The sequence below is a fragment of the Notamacropus eugenii genome, chromosome 2, assembly GCF_028372415.1.
Source record: "Notamacropus eugenii isolate mMacEug1 chromosome 2, mMacEug1.pri_v2, whole genome shotgun sequence".
Taxonomy (NCBI): Eukaryota; Metazoa; Chordata; class Mammalia; order Diprotodontia; family Macropodidae; genus Notamacropus; species Notamacropus eugenii.
In genome coordinates this window covers 361,356,869-361,375,152 of record NC_092873.1, presented here as the reverse complement: position 1 = coordinate 361,375,152, position 18,284 = coordinate 361,356,869, and the positions used below count along the sequence as shown (strand labels likewise).

General features: G+C 37.9%; 1 long non-coding RNA gene and 1 pseudogene across 2 annotated transcripts; one reads left to right on the top strand and one right to left on the bottom strand.

Moving 5' to 3' along the window:
• The first annotated feature begins 558 nt into the window (after window positions 1-558).
• On the top strand, window positions 559-4,254 carry LOC140528670 (uncharacterized). 2 transcript variants are annotated; one of them, XR_011975256.1, is made up of 2 exons: window positions 559-673; window positions 2,207-4,254. It is a non-coding gene; the product is annotated as an uncharacterized lncRNA (long non-coding RNA). The 2 variants fall into 2 exon arrangements; XR_011975255.1 differs by having other exon boundaries at window positions 594-678.
• Window positions 4,255-8,359: 4,105 nt separating this feature from the next.
• LOC140523069 (actin-related protein 2/3 complex subunit 1A pseudogene) lies at window positions 8,360-17,209 on the bottom strand (annotated as a pseudogene).
• Between the last annotated feature and the right edge of the window lie 1,075 nt (window positions 17,210-18,284).

Genomic DNA, 18,284 nt, shown 5'->3' with positions numbered 1-18,284 from the left:
TTATTTGAATAGTATGGACTGGGTGATCTAGGCCGGAACTAAGATGATGGCCATGTGAGGGAAGAATCCTGTAGGCCCTCATCACCAGTAGGATAAGGGAATTTCTGTTGGGGGTGTAAGCTCAGTTCCATGTGGACAGTCTCGGGCAGGTAAAGGTGAGGACTTCTAAACCTTAGCGTTCTCATGAAGCCCCCCAGGGAACAGCAGGGAATTAAGGTGTGAGACCCGGGCTATCTCATGCATTTCCACCTCTTCCCGTGGGAAACATGCTGGGAGAGAGCATCCCCGCCCTGGAGATTGGCCCGGAGTCTGAGCACACCTATTGTTGTCTAACAGGCACGGTGTTCAGGTGCAAACTATGCGGCCGGAGAGCTTAAGTAGGGTCAGGAAAGCCTGAAGGGCTCTTAGCCCTGAGGGGCCCTTAGAGGACAGAAGGCCCCTCTTTCCCCTCTTCCCTCTCTTCCCTCTTCCCTCTCCCCTCTCCCACTTCCACTTCCACTTCCATTCTCTTACTGTAAGATCTTTGCCTCCTTGGGAGATTCCTCTCTCCTCAGGAAGAATTCCCCCTGCACATGTAACCAAGACCCTGAATAAAGCCTAACCCTTGTTCGACTCTGGAAAGTCTCTTCTCTCATACGTTTATCCGGTTTGGCCAGCCGAAGACCTGCGATAGGTAAGGTAAGACTCGGGTAGCCCTTAGGCCTCTAGGCCTGACAACTTTCAGTTTTGCCGGAGGCCTGGCACAGTGCTTTGCACATAGGTGCTTGATGTTTATTGACTGTCATCTATGGAGGGTAATGCCATCCTTCTGGTGCATCTAAATGTACAAACTCAGTCATCCTTGACCCTTCACCTTATTAACTCTGTGGTCCAACATCCAACATGTTAACCTTTAAGTTTGGTTAAAGTAGAGGCAACAGGCTAAATGCATACATTTTCATTATTTATTATAGATTAATTCATTCTCTTTAAAGTAACAGTACGCAGAGTCCACGGAGCTAGATATTAAATCTAGATACCAGATACCAAAAATAGGCAGCCTTAAATCTGTTTTAGGACAAAGAAGGTGTTCTGTGTCCTTCAGATTTATGGTCTCCATAGGTGAGACCACTAGACCATTAGAAAGGAATTTCTTAATTGCATAGGTTGTAAATACAATAAGATAACAGAGTTTGACAAAGTTTTAGATAGAAATTATGACCCAAGATGTCTGTGTTTTCTTTACCATTAACATACCATAACATAGTATATGTCCACAAAATATTAAGATATGGAAAACGTCCCATTATTCAGAAAAAGTGATTTAGGTTAAAGGTCTCTTAAGGAATGCCAAATCAGCCTTATCCGGCTTTTGTTGACTTAGGAAGAGGCACTCTCTGAGTTTGCTTCATAGAGAACAAAGAGATTATTCCAAAATTTTATATTCAATATTATCAAGCAAAATGGACTACTATCTATTCTTTGATTTCAAAAGTTAATTTCCAACATCTGTGTGTTCACATACTGCTCCCCATTCTTGGAATGCTCTCATTAAAAACTTTAGCTTACTCTGAGGCTCACCACAGGTACCACATCCTCCACAAAAATGCCCTGAGTTTTTAGTATTCTCTCTCAATTTACATTATACTATATTTATTTTTGTATATCTTGAATTTTACCACCACTATCTCCTTTCAAGGTGAATATAAAAGCCTAAATGAAGGGACTCTTGTTTGTGTCTTTGAATGCCTGGTATTTGGTGTCTTGTTTGAATAGATTCCTAATAAATTGAAATGAAATCAATTGACTCATGCTGAAATGCCAGGTGCATAAAGGAGAATAATATGAAAAAATTCTGTAAGAGTCAATTGGATCCTGATTATAGAGGGCTTTAAATGGCAGCCTGAGAAATTTGTGTTTTATCCTAGAGGCATTAAGTAAGAAATTATATAATTAGACCTGTACTTTAGGAAGCTATATAGAGGATGGATTACAGAGGGGAAAGTGTGAAGCAGGGAGGTCAATTGAGGGAGAAATGATAATTTGAATTAGGGTGCTAAAGAATCCAGTGAAGGTTTTCTAAAGAATTTACTCTGGTTCTTCCCCCTCCTTCTCCACCTCCTCTTCCTTCTTTATCTCCTCTTCCTCAACATCACCACCATCATCTTCCTCCTTCTCTGCCACTGCTGCTTCTCTCCCCTATCCCACCCCCATTCCCTTGGAGCAGACCATCCTGATGCCTTTTGTGAAGCTGTGGCAGAGGAGACCCCCAGACTCGCCATGACAGACAAAAAGCTGAAGGAAAGAGTCAAGACTGAAAACAATGACCACATTAATTTGAAGGCGGCAGGGCAAGATGGTTCGGTGGTGCAATTTAAGATTAAGAGGCACACGCCACTTAGTAAACTAATTAAAACCTATTGTGAACGACAGGGTTTTTCAATAAGGTCGATCATATTCTGATTTGATGGTCAACCAATCAATGAAACAGACAAACCTGCATAGTTGGAAATGGAAGATGAAGATACAATTGATGTATTCCGGCAGCAGACAAGAGGCGCTTACTAAAAAGAAAATCTACAACTCTCCTCCAGAACTGTGCTCCCAAGGAAAACAATGCATTCACAATTATAAAACCAAGATTTGGTTCATCCACAGCCTAACTACTGCAGTATAGTTATCTATCTTTGATTGCCTTCCTGCATTCCTTTACCACACATAAAGTAACTGGTGTAGGTGCACAGGCATAATGGGTATTTTTTTTTTAAACTCAGTGGTTGACGTTATGTTTTGATCAACATCAAATGGAGATGGGGAGGGGAAAAAACAAACTGGTTCTGTGAAAATACCCCTTTTCTCCATTAGTGGCATTCTCATTCAACTTTTATCTTTACATTCCAGTAAGTTATTTTGCTCTCACTGTTTAACAAAAAAAAAAAAAAAAACAAACACAAAATATCCTTGTATACCTTGTTTGATTGGATAATCTCAATGTTTTTCTTTTATCATTGTAAAACCAAAGACAATTTTATAACTTTTTTGTACGTAGCTGTTACATGTAGGGCAATCTCTGTCTCCCAGTAGGGATAAATTACTATAAGGAAGTTGATCCAAGATAGTTTTCCCTTCAAGTCAAACATCTTGTTGTTTAAATAAACTTCTTGTTTAAAATTTTTAAAAATTTACTCTGGTCATCTTGATGGGAGATGAAGGGTGGAAATAGAGAAGATGGGTATATGAAGATAGATGTAATGGATATAAGGACAGGTGATGAAGTGTTAATGCAAAGGTTCTTAAAACCTAGGCTGAGAATTTTTTTTAAAAATTTTTGTCAAGTCCATTATAATTGCTTTCCTTTTTAATCTATATATTTTACTTTATGCATTTAAAAATATTTTTAAATGATGTCCATAGATTTCACCAAACTGACAAAGGGATCAACAAGGGAAAAAAGATTAAGAACCCATGCATTAATGTATTAACAAGGGTTATTTGTGGGATCTCCTGTGTATGAGATACACAGGATCTGTGATCTTTTAAAAGTGTGAATGTCTCTCTCTACTAAAAGAAGCAGCTTGGAAATGGTTGGGTTCAAATTTTGGCCATTCCTCAACAGCACTTAAATGGCTGAGCTGGTAGCTCTATAGCTAGTTCATCAGTTTGAGCCAATAGTGGATGGAGAACTCAACCCCTGGAAAGAAATATCTCTTGAGGAAAAGATTTCTCTCTCTTCCCCCCATCCCTGAATCATCCATCTCACTTTGAAGAGGAGCCACTTGACCAGGAGGAGAGACTCCATTTAGCATTTTGAGAAAGAATTGTAGGCACAGCTGAGGGAGCATAGAAACACACTTCCAACAGATATGTGTGAAGAGAGGTGATTACTCATCAGGAAGCAGCTTCAAGAAATTGAACCTCTGGCAGTAAAGAGAGCTGACTATGGAATTCAGAAAGACCTAGCCCTGGAAATCAGCTGTAATAAAAACCCTGGAACCCAGCTAAGCAACCTGCCCAACAGAGATGCTAAGCTCTGTAGGGAGCTTTGTGGGAATTTTTCAAAGTCAAAAAAAGGGACTTATATGTCCTACATTACCAGAGTTGTGAGTTGCCTTGGCCATGTGTGTCCCTGTATGCTTTGCTACCATTATACTCTAGCCATTCTTTTTATGCATGGATACTGTTTATTTTTTGAGAGAGTGTTCCCCGAGATTATATGACTAATGTTTTGCAGCTACTACTTTCATTATGCTGTGTTAATAAATGCCTTTATTACCAGCTATTTGCATGTACTGATATGACAAGTAATATCCCCTAAAGGCTTCAAGTTAAAATTTATACACTAGAGAGGGCTCATGAATTGTACTGTCAGGAGTGGTTATCTGCAGGGTACCCCTTGAATCTCTAAGTAGTAAGTAAATACCCTCTATGGAAGTAGGTCAAAAGTGCTACATTACCAAGGAAATATTAAGCAATTGTTTAGATGGGGGGGAGGGAAGGGAGAAGGTATGGGGGAGAGAAAAGGCCATGCATTTGCACAGTCTGTGGCAGCATTTCTGAAATGCATTCCCTTGTCTCTATCTTTTAGAATTCTCAGTTTCCTTCAAGGGTCACTTTAGATGCCATCTGTTTTCTCTCCTCACATGATCTTGTATCCATGTATATTTTATATCCCTCAGTAGGTGTGTGTGTGTGTATATATTGTTGAGTTGAAAAGTCAAGAATGTCTCTCAAATTTACAAAATTTACTAACTCAGATGACCCAGACTCTTAATGATGCCGCCTAACAGAAAGAAGGGAGTTTGGAAGCAGGGTGGATTGAGAGGAAAAGATAATGAATTTTGTTTGTAACAGGTCGAATTTGAGTTGCCAGTTAGATATCAATGAGGAAATAACCAGCAGGAAATTGATATGGCATTAGGATTCAAAAGAGAGAATGGGAATTGGGAGGAATCATCTGCCTAGAGATGATATTTGAACCTATGGAGGTTAATGAGATCACCTAGAGAGAGGTATAAAGAAAGAAGATAAGGGGACCCAGATAGAGTCAACGCAATGATTCCCAAGGGTTTTTTTTGTTGTTGTTCTTTTCTTTCAACAACAAAAAATAATGTTGTGAACTCCAAAGGTAATTTAATATTAGTCTTAATATTCTTTGAGATGTGTTCATTAGGTGCTTACAATAACTATAATAACTTTGCCCCCCAAAGGCTACAAGTTTAAATTTACATTTTATACTTATAATTATAAAGCATTCTATCAATGAAAACTAAATATAAAATTATAAAATTTAATGATAAAACTTAATAAAATAATATTGGGACATCCTATAAGAATTAAAAGAAGTAATCCAGCAACACTTCATACCACATTTCTTTATTTTACAAATTTTGTTGAACATAAATAACATTTTACTGAAATAAGTTATAATTTGGAAGATATTTAATGTAGTATAATAATTACATTTAATTTCTATAATGGGCTTTTTTAAACAAAGATCTGCAATATTTAGTTCAACACCAGACAAACTTTAATCTAAAAATCTCATCCCACAATAATTTTATCTCTGTATTTTGATTTTTTAAAAATAGAATACAGTAAAACTGCTCACTCACACAAGTCTGTGATGAAAAATGGTAGAATTTAAAAGCTCTATTGCTGAGATATGGAAATTTATGTTTTGGTTTTTAGCAACCTAAACAGTAGATGAAAATGAATAGTTACACTATAAAATATTTACTTTTCTGTTGGCTGACAAGAACTGTAGTAAATGATAAATGTACTTAAAATTCAGTTGCATTTATTATTATTACAAGCTAACCCTTGTAAGCAAAAATTCTCTTCTGATGTAGCTATCTTCTCTTCTGCTGGCACAATAACTATTGAATGAAGTCTTACCAACCAGTTCATTTGAAAATCCTACAGGGAAAAGAATAGCAGCCTAAGGAGAAAATCAGAATTTAAATAAATAAATACATAACTATTTGGTTGGTTAAAATAAATGAAACAAAAAACATCCTTAACACTGAAGAACTACATAATGTTTCTAAAGAATGTTTATGATGGTCTGTGATCGTTTCAAGATGATTCATAATGAAAGCCCAGAAATAGTTTTCAAACATCCTGAAACTTGTGCTGCAAGAATTCGCATGACCCTAACATCTTGATCAAGTGATTACACAGCTGATGAGGTACAATTGCAAGGTATCTGAGGGGTATGAGGGAGCTACTCTGGTGCAGTATGCAGAGGGTACTTGTATGTGTCTAATCATCTATTGGGAATCAGTTTGCACCTGAATGTCAAACTCTTGTGGCAATTTGAAAACAATTTGATGACAGGCTGAGACATTGAACTTAGAAGCAGTCAGAGTTTTATATAATCACTACAAGAACACCAGAATTGTTGTGTGCATGATCATGATAGTTTCAAATTGCTGCAGAAACAAACCTATAATACTTCAAACATATACATGCTTATTGTTGCAGAGGGAAAATGTACTTGTAAAATAACTGGGCAATTATTTACTGCTTAAAGATCCAGTAGAAAAAATTTTTAGAACAATTCTCTTTGACCATCATTAAACCTCTAAATGGAATCCACTGCCATAGAGATTACCTACAGTAAAAGGATAAGAGGTAGATCAAGCAAAGGATACTAAGAAGGAATGTTCAAACTTGTTAGAGAACCAAGCAAACAGTGTTAACAGGACCCAATGGAAAAAGAAAATGTCCAAAGGAAGGTGTACAGACAGAATCTGCAAAAACGTCAAAGATAATAAAGATGGAAGAAAGACCTCCAGATTTAGCAATTAAAAAATTATTAGTTACCTTTGAAAGTGTATGTAAAGAGGATTTTGTTATCCATCTTAGAGTTAGTTTCTCAGGATCCATGACCATAGGAATGTCTAGTTTCCAGGTGTTAGATAATAACTTCCAGAATAGCCATAAGGATTCTAGATAGTACTTCCCAGAATCATAGTGACAGACAGTCCTACTGAGGCTGCACTGTGAGATAAGGGGTGACATAATGTGATATTTACTATGTGCTGAATGATGATATTTCTAAAGTTAACCTGTGAGCTTAATGTTGGCAAGATGACTTCTTTGTCTGTTGCCCTGTAAAGCAAGTGGGTCAGAGAATGAGGGCAAACCACAGGGAACCCATTGGGGAAATCATGGGTAATGCATAGTAGAATACATGTACCTGCCTCAACTGGCATCCTTTGAGACTTGAGGGGATTTAGGGAAGTGCACAAGCTGTACGGGTATTGATTGACCCCATCGAGACCTAAGGGTAGCTGCTTCCTCCCTTCTCACCAGCCCCTGCAAGAAGGGTGATTAGGGAATGCTGTAGGAGCACCAGCTCCTTTATCAGCAACCCTTCTGAGAAGACTAGATGAGACTAAAGCTGATTATTAACCCCTCGGAAGCTTCTGCCTGTCTGACCAGATCAAGAGTAAACCTGTTAGAGGCTGGAATTTGAAAACTCCAGTGCCTTCTGTGCGTTATCTGTGAAACAAAAAAGATGGGTATAGTCAAATGGTGGGGTCAAAAGCTAGATTGTAAAGGTTTATGAAGTGGGTTGGTAGTGAGAAAGTAGAGGCAGCTAATGTGGTTCTTTCTGTGAGTTTGGCAGTGAAAGAGAGGATAGATGCTGGAAAGGCATGGCAGGGTCAAGTAAAGAATTTTTGTTTGGTTGGTTTTTAAGAAAATGTGGTATATCTCAACATGTCTAGATAAAAGAGAAGGAGCCAGTAGATAGGAAGAGATTAAAAATTGTTCCAAACCTTTTCTTCTCTCCTCAAATCTCCTACACCACTTCCTGCCCCATTCCTCCTCCATTCAGCTGAGGACCTGGCCTCATACTTTACTGGAAAAAACTTGTGAGCACCTCTTTCTTTTTCTCACATCTAATTCTCAAAGCTTTTTTGATATCAACCCCAATTCTCTTTGCCTTTACTCCAGTCTCTGATAACAAAGCAGTTCTTTTCACCAAGGGCAGCTCCTTCTGTGTTTATTCTTAATCCCATGTCTTATTTTCCACAACAAGTTGTCCTTTCAATCATTTCTCCCTCCTCCAATTTTTCTTTTCTTCCTGCATTAAAAAAAAATTCTAGCAGAAGTTTACACAAAACTCTCCTTTAATATGGTAACTTCATACAGTGACTGCTTAAAGAACTGCTAAAGAATGGAATGAAATAATCCATCAAAGAAATTTAATTGCTGATTTTTTTTAAACCAACACATTTACCAATTATGTTTAAAAAAATTTTTAAGGGATATTTTCTCAGTGATTACTTTGACAAGCTCCTTCTCATCTACATAGAAAAGATGGAGATGCATTTAATCAAATGACAATCATGGAAATTCAGCTTCCCATGATTCATAGGCCCTGGATCAAAGATTCTAAAGTCTTGAAATCTCAAGTTGTCATTGTTCCAAAGATGCCAGTGGTGCAAAATTTGCAGCAATCTTGTTTGTCTACTTCATAAATAGACACTTGGGTGCTATTATTTTGTGTGCAGCATATCTGGAGCAGTGTTGCAATCCTCCATTGTGGTCCTTATGTCCATGTTGCAGAATCTTTCCACAGCAGACATGTTGTATTGGATGCTCTATTTTGGAGTATATGATTTAGAATCAAAGGTCAAGGAGCCATGATGATTATAAATAAGTAGCACTGGGTAGCAGTCATGACCAGAAGCCATGACACTATTTTCAGAGACGAATAAACTCTTAGGAGTAGGGGGAACTCATATAGATATGTGTGTATACACATGTATGGATACATATTGAAATATGTATGCATATATACATACATATATTTCGTGTGTATATATACACACATGCATACATACATATACAAATACATATGAAACCATCATGCTTTTAGAGGCATCATTAACTGATACAATACTATCATGATTGACCCACAAGAGGCAGTTCCCATTGGCAGAGAAATTGACCTCTTGGACCTAATTACCACTTCCAGTACCATCAGACTCATATGTATTGACCAAAAGTCATCTTGGTACCCCATGGAGTACAGGGCATTTTTTTCCTCAGCTTCTTTAATATAGGCAGAACATAGTCTGCATTTGACATCACAAAATCCAGAAGCCAATAAAACATTGTTGGGGCACCTGTCTAAACTGAGGACGGTAGAATGAACTGATTTTTTTTATTTATTTGTTCACCACCAATCATCTTTAGATTCAAAGTAGCACACAGAAATCAGTTGAACTCTGCTACCCACAGCAAATTTATTCTCCTGGGGAGACCACTTTACAAAGGTTGCTGAATGATTAACCCTCAGAATCACCAGGGTTGATTTCCAGATGCCATCTTTCTGACTCTAGACTTAAGCACTCTAGTCTGCACCACCAGTTAGAATTTGATTGCTCTTGGAAGTTCAGTCAGTCAATACCTGTGATGTGTCCATTGTGTTCCTTTAGGTCATGGACTTTCATCCATTATTTCCTGTTCTTCTTGTAGAGATAGACTTTGTGATTATTAAGGTTAATGGTATAGTCTCTCTTTGAAGTGTGGCAAGTTATTGGTTCTAGAATAATTGATGTAATTATATTATTTTTAACATCTTCAAAATGGAAAAAATGTTTAGATGGAGAGGCTGCAAATGGGCCCTGGATCAGAGATTTGTGAATGCTGGTCAGCTATGAATAAGCTCTAGTGGCAGAAGGAAGATGGAAGCCAGGCTCTCTTCCAATTTTCAATAATTCCTTATTTGCTGGTTTCTTCCCTGCTGCCTACAAATATACCTATCCTAAAAAACCTTTACTCGATATTATTGTCCTGTATCTCTTCTCCCTTTTTCAGCCAAAAAAAAAAAAAAGCACTTACACTTGTTGCTTCTACTTTCTTTCCTCTTATTTCTCAATCTTTTACAATATTGCTTTCAATATCTCTGAGCTAAACTGCTTTCTCCAAACTAGTATAGTCAAATCTAATGGTCTTTTCTCAGTTTTCGTATTTCTGGGCTTCTCAGCAGAATTTGATTCTTTTGATCACTGCTGAATATTCTCTCCCAGCTCTTCTTTTGGCAGTCTAATTTCCTTCTCAGTCTCTTTTGTAGTAGCATGATCATATCACAACCCCTAAAAGTGGGTTTACTCCTAGAGTCTGTCCTGGACCCTCTTCTATATTCTAGACTCTCACTTAGTGACCACATCGGTTCCCATGGGGTAAATTATCATCCCTAAGTAGATGATTCCTATAGATATATGTGTGTGTGTATGTACATATGTGGAAGATAGATAGATATTCTTTTCCAGTCCTATATCACCAACTGCTTATTGGACATTTCAAGACAAATATACTAAAGTCAGTCATCTAATATTTACTAAGTACCTACTACGTGCCAGAAACTGTGCTAAGAAAAGACAAAAAGCAGAGAGACATTTCAAACTCAACATGTCCAAAATAGAACTAATTATCTTTATCCTTAACAACTCATTTTTCTTTGTAACTTCCCTATTTTTTGACAAGAGCATAACAATCTCTTTGTTTCCCAGCTTTGTAACCTCAGTATTATCTTCCACTCATCTCTCCTTCATACTACATATCCCTTGAGTTGCCAAACATTGTCATTTACTACATTGTCAGATACTCCAACAGAATCTCTCCTCACCGACCCTCTCTTACTGTTCACACAGTCACCACTTTAGTTCAGGATCTTGTTACCTCTCATCTGGATTATAGCTGCCTAATTGATCTGTCCTCTCTGATTCATCCTCCATGTAGTTGTCAAAGTGATTTTCCTTAGGCCCAGGCCCAACTCTTACTCTCCCACTCAAAATGCTCTAGTAGCTAGTTAGTTCTTCTGAAAGACTTAAGAATTCCGACCAGTCATGATTCCAAAGGACTGATAATAATGTTATCTACCTCATGACAGAGAAATGATAAGCTAATATGCAGAATAAGACACATTTTTAGACTATGACCAATATGGGAATTTGTTTCTCTTAACTATGCTTATTTATTACAAGAGTTTTGTTTTCTTTCTTTCTTATTCCATTGGTGGGAGGAGGTGAAAATGGGAAGGAGAAAAATAAACCCTTAATCATTGAAAAAAAGAAAATTTAATTTTAAAAAATAGTCTAAGCAGGAAGTGATGAGAGCTTAAACTGTGAGTGGAGGAGAGATGGTTGTGAAATATTTTATGGAGCTAGAAATGAAAGACTTAGCTGCTGAGAGTATGTGAGAGAAAGGGAAGAATTGAGGATGACATGATGTATTAAACCCCAATGACTGGAAGGATGACAATGCCCTTAAATAGGGAAATTCAGCAGAGAAGAATGTTGTGGAGAAGAGAAAATGAGTTCTGTTATGCTTGTTTTGAATTTGAGATGGCTATGAGATATCTAATTAAAGATGTTGGGGGCCATCTCCAGTTGTCCTGTTCTATATCTTGCCACTGGATCCAGATGGCTCTGGAGGAGAAAGTGAGGCAAGTGACTTTGCATAGTCCTCCCTCACTTAAATCCAGTTCAATTGCAAGTCATGGCATCATCTTCCTGATGTCATGGTCCTCTTCAAGAACGTAATACAAATTACAACAGTTAAACATGTCAAATAGGGAGCTGATGTTGCAGGACTAGAGTTCAGGAAGGAGACTGGGATTATATATTTTCGTCTGGTATTCCTCTGCATAGAGGTGATAATTGAACTAATGGGAAATGATAAAATCAAAATCTATGAGAGAAAGGGTATATATATATATGGAGAAAGCCCTAGACAGAATTCTGGTAAATACCCATTCATGGGAGATGGAACAAGGATGACAGTGCAACAAAGGAGACTAAAAAGGAAGGGGCCAGACATGTAGGAAAAGATCAGGAAGACAACTTATATGATCTCATACAAAATGAAGTGAGCAGAATCAGAACATTGTACACAGTGACAGCAATATTGTAAGGATGATTAACTGTGAAAGACTTAGCTACTCTGATCAAGATAATGATCCAAGACAATTCCAAAGGTACCATCATGAAAAGTGCTGTCTACCTGCAAAGATCCAATTGATGAGCTCTGAATGAAGATTAAGCTTTCTTTATTTTTCGTTTCATTTTTTGTCTGCTTTCTTTGTCAGTGCTAATATGGAAATATGTTTTGTATGACTTCACATGTATAATCAACACCAAATTCCTTGCGTTCTCAAAGAGAAGGAAGAGCAGGAGGAAGCAAGAGAATTTGGAACTCAAAATTTTGAAAAAATGATTGTAAAAAATTATTTGTAATTTTGTAGAAATTTGTAAAATATTTGTAAAAATGACATGTAATTGGAAGATATAAAATTTTAAATTTATAAAAATAAACAAAAATATTTTTAAATGAGAAGAGAACCAGGAAAGAGCTGTGTCACAAACTCAGAGGGAGGCTGTCAAGGACAGGGGTTCTTAATGTGGTGTCTGTAGCCCCTCAAGGACTCTATGGATAGATTTCAGGAGGCTGTGGGTGGTGGAGAATTACATCTTTATTTTTCACTATAACTTAACTGAAATTTAGCATTTCCTTTAATTATGAATGTAGGCAATAAACATTTTTCAGAAAGGGGTCCATAGGCTTCACTAGAGAATCCCCTAGAATCTAGACTATTGAAAGAGAAAAGTGGTCAACAACATCCAGTGCTGCAGAGACTAATAAACATAAACAATGAGAAAGTGCTATTGGATTTAAGAACTTAGCAATTATTACTACTCTTGAAAGAGCAATTTTAACTGAATGGTAGGATTGAAAGTGAGTGGTAGATGTGAAATGAGATAAGATAAGAATGCATAGGCAAAAGCATAGAAAACTTTTTTGTACCAGTTTGCCTGTGAAAAAGAGAAGAGATATAGGATAGTAGCTTGACAGGATGATGAAATAAATAAAAAGGTTTTTTTGCTTAAGGTTGAGGAAGAGCTCTTCATGTCTAAAAGCATTTAAGGAATGACCCTATGAGAAAGGAAATATTCAAGTTATACCATATGATAATCAAAAGTTCAATCTGCCAGAGAAGGATGGGTTCAGGGCACAAAGTAGAGAATTGGTGTTTGCAAGAAGAACTACCTTTTCCTTCATGACTGGAACAAAGGGACACACTGTTGAAGTGACTTGAACTATAGAGATGAGGAGAAAAGGGAGCTCATGGTGAATGGGATGGCTTCAGTATTTTTTAGTAATATATTTGGACAGAGCCTCTGTTGAGAGGGAGGGTGACAGTATGAGTACCCCAAGAGAATGTTTGGAACAGACACTGAAGGTAGTGAGATAGAGACAATGAGAGAAGAACAAAAGAATTGATGTGTAGCACTAAAGGCCCAATTAGTAATGGACTCAGTAGTCACTGAATTTGTGGTCAGAGAGGGGACTTGATTTGACTCTAAAGTATGAACACTTCTGATTGTGGGGTGGAGGAATGTATGGAAATAGACTAAAGATGTTAGTCATAAGAGATGGAGTTACCTTGAGTTGAACTTGGAGATAAGTGTCTAAAGGGGTATCAGCTAGGTTGAAATCTCCAACTATGATGGCATAGATTGGGGGAGAGGGACAAAAAAAAAAACAAAACACAACTGTGAGCTAAGCCCTGGATTCCTTGGGAAAGGAAGGAGAGTGACCTGGAGTCCAATAGATCATAGCAACAAGGCTATGGCCTAATAACATAGAATCTCAAAGGATGGGAAGCTGATGAGTGATGATAGAGAAAGGATATGGAAGGGCATTGGAAGCAAGGAATCTGCCACCTTGGCAATCAGCATAGGAGAAGGTAGCTAGTATACAGTCTCTTCTATAAAAGGCTAGTTTTCCATGAGGATGAAAAGAAGAGATTGAAGGTGAAAATTTTTGGTTTTTAGGTAATAGGATTGGGTTTCAGAGGGCAGAAGTAAGTCAAGTCAAAAAACATTTATTAAGCTATGTACTAGGCACTAAGTGCTGGGGATACACGGAAAGGCAAAACAATATCTCCCCTCAAGGAGATCACAATCTAATATGAGATACAATGTGTAAAGAAGTATTACAAATGAGATATGTGCAGGAGAAATTGGAACTAATCAACAGGAGGGCAAAAACATTAAGGGGATAAGGAATGGCTTCTTAAAGCAAGGGGGATTTTAACTGAAACTTGAAAGAAGCAAAGGAAACTTAGAGACTGAGATAAGGAGGGAGAGAATTCTACACATGGAAGACAGCGAGTGAAGACGCCCAGAGTAGGCAGATGGAGTATCTTGTTCCAGGAACAACAAAAGGTACTCATAGAGTACATAGAGAGGAATAAAGTATTATTAAGAATGCTATGAAGGAAGGAAGGAGTCAGGTTGTGAAAACAGGATTTTATATCTGATCCTGGAGGTAACAGGGAGCTATTGGGTGGGGGGAAGGGAGGTGTCGTGGTGAGATCTGTATTTTAGAAAGATCACTTTGGTAGTTGAGTAGAGGATGCACTGTAGCTTGGGGAGACTTGAAACAGGGAGAACGACCAGCATGCTACTACAATAGTCCAGGCTTGAGGTGATAAGAGCCTGCGTCAAGTTGGTGGAAGTGTTTGAGGAGAGAAGGAAGCTTATACAAGAAGACAGAATTGACAGGACACGGCAACAGATTGGATATGGAAGGTGAGAGAGAATGAGGAGTCAAGCATGGCACCTAGGTTTTCAGCTTGGGTGACTGAATGAAAAAGCCATGGGTGGTAGTGGGATTCAGCTGGATGAGGATGAGACTATGAAGAGATTGCAAAAGAAGTGGGGTTTTCATGTAAGAAATGGCAACTCTGAATCACAGAGCAGAGGGAAGCAGGAGGTGTGGATTGGTCAGCCTTAAAGCTAGTACCAGTTGGTTAAAGCCTTGACCTTCTATGGGTACTATGATGATGGACTGTAAGTCACCAAGGCTCCTAAGCTGTGTCACACTCTGCTCCCCAATCTCAATCACCTCACAGAGCCACTCAACTGTCAGATGTTTTCATTAATACTTCCCCTACATGGTTTCAGAAGAACCTTGAAGACTTATATGAACTGATACAAAGTGAAGTGAGAAGAACCAGGGAAACAATGTTCACAGTATCAGAAATATTTTAAAGATAATCAGAAGTGAAAGACTTAGTAACTGATCAATACAATCGACCCACCACAATTCCAAAGGACTCATAATGAAAAATGCTGTCTACCTCTAGATTGAGAACTGTTGGACTCAGAGTACAAATTAAAACATTTTTCTCTTTTTCAGAACACATTTTGTATGATTTCATATGTGTAAAGTGTATTGTATTTCTTCCCTTCTCAGTGGGTCAGATTAGGGAGAAGGAGGGAAAGAATTTGGAACTGAAAATAAAATTGTTTTAAAAATTAATGCCTCCCCACCATTACCCTTCTATGCCCCTTTATCTCTACTCACCCACAGCCCTAGTTCAGGCCTTCAACACCTCTTATCTGGGCTATTAGGACAACTCTGAATTGATCCTCCTGCGTCTAGTCTCTCCCCTCTCCAATCTGCCAAACTGATTTTCCTAAAGCATGAATCTGACTGTGGTGCTGCTTGATAAACTCTAATAACTCCAAGATCAAATGTAAACTCCCGTTTGGAATTTAGAGTCCTTCACAACCTGATCCTACTTTTCCTTTTTAAATAATTTTTTCTTTTTTATTGGACTTAATCACACACACAGAAAAACCAAATCCTTACAGAATACAAAGAACAGAAAGAAGGACTGTATGAAACTGAACTGCTATGTATATGATTTTATACCAATATATTTATATATGTAATAATACCATATATAATATGTATGTATATGTGCATATGTGTAACATATGTACATATTTATATCAACATGGTAATAATAAAATTGCTCTGTTTCCCCTTCTGTACTTTTTTCTTCTGAGCATTAAAAAAATGTTTTGTTGATTCTTTATTTTACATCTATAACCATTCCCATCCTACCCTATCTGACCCCTTGAATAGAAGCCCTCTTTTGCTACAGATATGTATAGAAATACTTGAACTTACTTTTCAAGCATGAGCTGACTACTCTTCCCTCCTCAAAACTCTAAGGATATCCTTGAGGGGTCAGGGGAGTCATTTACTGCCATTGGCTCAAGTTCTCATTCCAAGCGTGTTCTCTTACTGTTATCCACCAATGAATAGTGTACCAGTTACATCTTTAAATTAACATTAATTAGCTTTTACAAAGGTATGTTAACTCCGCAGACATAATAAAAACAGAAGTGCATATCCCCCTCAATATTTGAGCGCACATTCTCCCCTGTATTACCTTGATCCTTAGGGAGAGTGGGCTCAAATGACAGAGCATTTGGTCCCACCAAGGTCACATCCAATAGTTAGATTAGCAAGCACCTGCTATATGCCAAGTATTGTACTAAGTACTGGGGATCCAAGGAAAGGCTCTCAAGAAGGAGCTCACACTCTAATAAGAAAGTCAACATGCAAACAGCTTGTATAAACAAAACATGTACAGGATAAATTTGGATATAATCAACAGAAAGAAAGGCTTAGCTTTGAGGGGGATTGTGAAAGGCTTCTTGTAGAAGCTGGGATTTTAGCTGGGACTTAAAACAAACCAGGACACTGAGATGAGTAGGAAGAGAATTCAAGGCATGGGGAACATGGTGACAATGAAAATGCTCAGAATCAGAAGTATTTTGTGGGAGAAACAGCAAGAAAACAAATGTCCCTGGATTGTAGAGTACTTGGTGGGGGTTATAAAGTGAGAGAAAACTGGAAAGAGGAGGAAGGCTTTGAACTCCAAATAAAGAATTTTATATTTGATTGTGGGGGTGATAGGGAGCCACTGAAGGTTATTGAATGGTTGGGTGACATGGTTAGACTTGTGTTTTATGAGTATCAATTTGAAAGCAGAGTGGAGGGTGGAAAGATTTGAGGCAGAGAGAACAACCAACAGACCATTGCATTAGTCCTTTGGTGAGGCTCATACCAAGGTAGTAGGAGAGTCAGAGGAGAGAAAGGGATGTGTACGAGAGGTGTTATGAAGATAGAATCAAGATTTGAATTGACAGGACTTGACAACAGAGTTGTGTGGCATGGCCACTGAATAAGTTATTGTCATTCCTTCTTCACTGCCTTCCATCTATACAGAGGCAAACAAATCATTCAGAACTTTGTTCCTCACCATCTGATTTCCAGCAAATTCCAGCATGGACTCCAGCTCCCAGTTTTCTGGTGGTTCACTATGACCTTTAGCTGCCCACAACATCATATCTGCCTTTGATACTCCTTCACCTAAAGTAGAAAGACCAAAGCCTAGGCTCTCCCCATGCAGAGATTTTCATTGCATATCTCTCCTCGTAGGCAGCTAGCCTGGAAAAGAGGAAGCACTAAAGCAGGGGATTCACTTTGGCTGGTTAGAGCCTTCTGAAGGTACCCCAGTCCTAGCTACCATGACAATCAGTAGTCTTTCCATCACGTGTTTAGCAGACCAGAACCCATTATAGAATGTCTATGTATGTTCAAAGTCAGAAAGAAAGGTTCTTCCATGATATGATTTTCTAGAAGCAGGCTCTCCAGCCTCTCCTACATGAACTCCTTATACTTCCTCACCAATACTGCCCTCCAGATAGACTGATGGATACATATAGATGTAGATATATATATATATATAGAATATATATACATATACACACACACTTACATGTGTGTATACACATATACTCCATATGTATATATACACAGATAGTTCTTGCTTTGTGTAAATTCACATTACAGAAATTTGATTCTAAGTAAAGAATTCTGAAAGAAATCCTAATTCTAATTCCAATTTTTAAATTGTGCAGGATTTCATAATATGCAAATGTCAGTTGGGAGGCTGTAGATATTGAAACAGCAAGGAAGTTCCCAGAGTTCCTGCAAAAAATAATAGACGAAGTCCCAACTCGCTTTAATGTAGACAAAACTGGCCTATTTTATCATAGAATACCATCTTGAACCTACATCTAAGTGGAGGAAAAAACTGTGCCAGGGTATAAAACTTCAAAAAATAATTATTCTTTTTCTTGGAGGAAATGCATCTGGGACTTGCAAATTAAAACCTGTTCTTGTACACCACTTAGAAAATCCCAGAACACTGGAAAGAATCAGCAAGGCAGCATTACCTGTATATTATTTCACTAACCGTAAGGCAAAGATAATTCTTATCATCTTTGAACAATGGTTTATACACTGCTTCCTTCCTAAAGTCAAAGTCAAGAAGTTTTGTAATGATGATGGCATTCCTTTCAAGATTCTATTTATTCTAGATAATACCCCAAATCACTCTCTCCATCTGGATGATTTTA